The sequence below is a fragment of the Chiloscyllium punctatum genome, chromosome 35 (genome assembly GCF_047496795.1).
Source record: "Chiloscyllium punctatum isolate Juve2018m chromosome 35, sChiPun1.3, whole genome shotgun sequence".
Classification (NCBI taxonomy): domain Eukaryota; kingdom Metazoa; phylum Chordata; class Chondrichthyes; order Orectolobiformes; family Hemiscylliidae; genus Chiloscyllium; species Chiloscyllium punctatum.
The window spans coordinates 53,944,732-53,948,430 of record NC_092773.1 but is presented as its reverse complement, the minus strand read 5'-3'; the positions used below and the strand labels follow the sequence as shown (position 1 = coordinate 53,948,430).

Genomic DNA, 3,699 nt, shown 5'->3' with positions numbered 1-3,699 from the left:
CCTTTGACCGTTTCAAGATATCCAGCACGTCCTCTGTTGTCTGAAAGGTTTTATAAAGGATTATAAAAAGTAAGATGTATAATCATCTGGAAAGCAACAATTTGATTTCAGATAGTCAAGATGGTTTCATCAATGGCAGGTAGTGTCTCACATATCTCATTGAGTTTTTTGATAATGTGACCAAGCATGTCAATGAAGGTAGAGCAATTGAGGTGGTATGTATGGACTTCAGTAAAACCTCTGATGAATTTCCACGTGGTAGGTTTTTGAGAAAATGCAGAGGCATGGGATTGAGGGTGACTTAGGAATTTGGATTAGAAACTGGCTTTCTGAAAGAAAGCAGGGAGTGGCGATTGATGGAAAATATTTAACCTGGAGTCCAGTTACTCGTGGTATGTCACAATGATCTGTTTTGGGTCAATTGCTGCTTGTCATTTTTATAAATGAATTAGACGCAGGCATAGGTAGGTAAATTAACAAATTTGCAGATGACACAAGTGGAGGAGCAGTGGACAGTTTGGAGGAATGTTAGAAGTTGCAGGGGGACTTGGATAAACTGCAGAATTGGGGTGAGAGTTGGCAAATTGAGTTAAATACAGCTAAATGTGAGGTAATGCACTTTGAGAAGAATTTGGAAGGCAGAGTATTGGGTAAATGGAAATATTGTTGCAAGTTTGAATGTGAAGTGTGATCGTGGAGGCCATGTACATAGATCTTTGAATGTTGCCACCCAGGGTGATAGTACTGTTGAGAAGGCATACGGTGTGTTACGTTTCATTGGTAGAGGGATTGAGTTCCGGAGCCGCACGATCCTGCTGCAATTATGCAAAACGCTAGTGCGGCCGCACTCCGAATATTGTGTACAGTTGTGATCGCCATATGTCGGGAAGGATGTGAAAGCATTGAAAAAGGTGCAGAGGAGATTTACCAGGATGTTGCCTGGTCTGGAGAGAAGATCTAATGAGGAAAGGCTGAGAGATTTGGGTCTGTTCTCACTGGAAAAAAGACGGCTGAGAGGGGATTTGATAGAGACATTCAAGATGATCAGAGAATTAGATGGGGTAGACATGAAAGATATTTTTCCTAGCATGATGACGTCAGCTTCTACGAGGGCATGTAACGACAAATTGAGATGTGATAGATTTAAGATAGATGTCAGATGCAGGTTCTTTACTGAGAGAGTGGCAAGGACGCGGAATGCCCAGCCAGCCAGTACAGTTAGTTCAGCGACATAATGGAGATTTAATTAATCGTTGCAAAAGCACGTGGATGACGATGGAATTGTGTGGGGAGACGAGCTGAGAATAGATCCAACGTCAGCAACATTGAGGGCCGAAGGGCCTGTTCAGCGCGGTATCCTTCTATGTTTTTGTTCTTCCCCACAGTCAGCATTCATACAAAGCACGGGTTTCAAATCTCTCCCATCCAGAGCGGCACCAAACAGAGACTGGCTTATTGATTTTTGAGATGTCTCTGTACTCTTCATAGACTCCTTTTTGTCCTCATTATATTTATAAAACCAGTTGTGTCTGACTTCAACAAAGCCAGATGCTGCATTTGAGCGAGGTAGAACTCAAAACTACCATCGTCCGATTCGAATTCAGATGCGTTATCCTTACAGCATCGGGCCCACCCACGCCGACTTCATCTCAGCTTTTCCATATGTAAGGGAGACGTGTAGATCGGGGGAAACAAAACTGACAAGTTGAAGAACCAGCAAAGGTAATCAGCGTCACTCTTTTACTTCAATATGTCACACTTTGTGAAGCAGTGCTTTTCACTGGCAAAGAAAATACATTTGTCTTCAGGTGCCGCCTTCTGTCTTGTCTGCATCTCAGCTGGCAATTTTCATGGTTGAATTCACAGTCACGTCGCGATTCCATGATCCACTCCAATGAAATGTACTTTCATGATATCAGTCATGGGTTCTTCCTTTCAAGACCCTGAACAATTTAGCAAGAAAACTCTGGTCCTTTCTAGCCCGGGATCTAGAATAAGACGAGTAGAACGCCACCCTTGTTGGGGCCGCTGCTCACCGGAGGCCAGCGCGTCAAAACGAGGCCCTGTCACCATTAGCTTGTTTTGTGCCCCCCTGCAGTACATCTGCTAAACAACATCAGATTATCACAGCTCCACCTTCTTCACATTGAAACACCGGGCGATAATATGAACTGTTTGGAAACTTGGGGAGAGCAACTTTGCTGCTAAAGTTGGTTATGGAGTCAACGACAGACACATTAGTGTGTACAAGTCAGTTCGCAAGGTTAACAATCAGCATAACTGGAAATCTCTGCTTAGGATTCCGCGTTTGCATTGCCGAGACCTGGAGATAATTCCCACTCAGGTAATAAAGATTTATTTCTCATTTTGAATGAAATCTAATTCCTGCTTTTGCAGAACACGCACGGGATCCTGCCAGAAATGGTCCAGTGATTATTTACATCCGTGTACAAGGACAATGGCAGCAGTTACACGGGAAACTACCACTGCAAAGCCCCTGCAATCATATCACCTTTCTGAGTTGTACGTATCTCGCTGATCCTACAGTGTCTCTAAGTGTAAATCCTGGAACACCCCCGCCCCTCTCCCGAAGCGGTATCATGGCTGTATGTCCGAGCTGAGGCGCTACAAGGTTCAGGAAAGTAACTCATCCCCTCCATCACTGGGGTAATTTGGGATATGCGCTGAATCCTATCCCATTGAGTGACGATTTATATTCCAGTAATCCGTTTCTTAAAGTTGAAGGTGCTTGTCAGACATCTGCAGTCATTGGGAAATAAGTTGAGAAGCGGAGCAGGACAGTGAAGTAAAGTGATCGACAATGATGACTGGGAGGCATGAGGCAGGAAGTGAACGTGGAACTGGTGGTGCAAGACTCAGTGTCGGTGGCAATGGGTCTGCTTTTACTGCCCAATGTTTGCATTTACTTACACATTACGCTTCGTCAATTCAACAGAATGACCTTGTTCCTCTTGTTGTATATTAATGAGGTTCATGGGCCACGAGAAGATGAACACATCCGCTTTCTCCTGTCAGTTTGAACAGGTGAAAGTATCAGTTTGAAATTAATGCAAGAGGAGATTATCTTTTTATGTGCCTTTTTAGTGGACAATGTTCAGCTGTCAACTGTTTGTATTTGAAAATTGGAGGATTGATTGCAATTCTCAGTGAGCAACGTTTGTCCAAAAACTGTGATGAAGTGGTTAAGTAACTTCACATATGGGTATGTAAAAGGAGAGACAGTGTGGCGCCGTGGCTTAGTTGGTTAAAGCATCTGTCTCATAAACCGGCGATCCTGGGTTCGACTCCCAGCGGTGCCTGCTTGTTGTGCTCGTACTTGGGCTTCGTGTTGCAAATGTCGCGTCACAGAGTCTGTGTCTCATTGTACTTCTACCCTGTAATGATTTGGTGATCCAGGTTATATTCCAACTGTGAATGTTGCGTCTGTTTTCAATTCCAAACTATTAATAAATTCTCTGGTTTCTTACTTTTATTCCAGAAGCACTTTTGCTTCTCCTCCTCTTTTATTCCACTTCTTCATTTCTGGTTTGGTAGGAATAACGAGATGAGGCAGGAGACGTTGCAGACTTACAGGGGAATTTTGTGGTAATGGCAGAGACACCACCAGCTGATCACTCTCATTCTCTGATGTCACCGTTCATTCATTTAAACCAACAGTATACACATCGCTGTGCTTCT

At 43.7% G+C, this 3,699-nt stretch overlaps 1 non-coding gene across 1 annotated transcript; it reads left to right on the top strand.

The window, feature by feature from the left end:
- Positions 1 to 3,246: 3,246 nt before the first annotated feature.
- trnam-cau (transfer RNA methionine (anticodon CAU)) lies at positions 3,247 to 3,320 on the top strand. Its single transcript has one exon. It is a non-coding gene; the product is annotated as a tRNA-Met (tRNA).
- Positions 3,321 to 3,699: the final 379 nt, after the last annotated feature.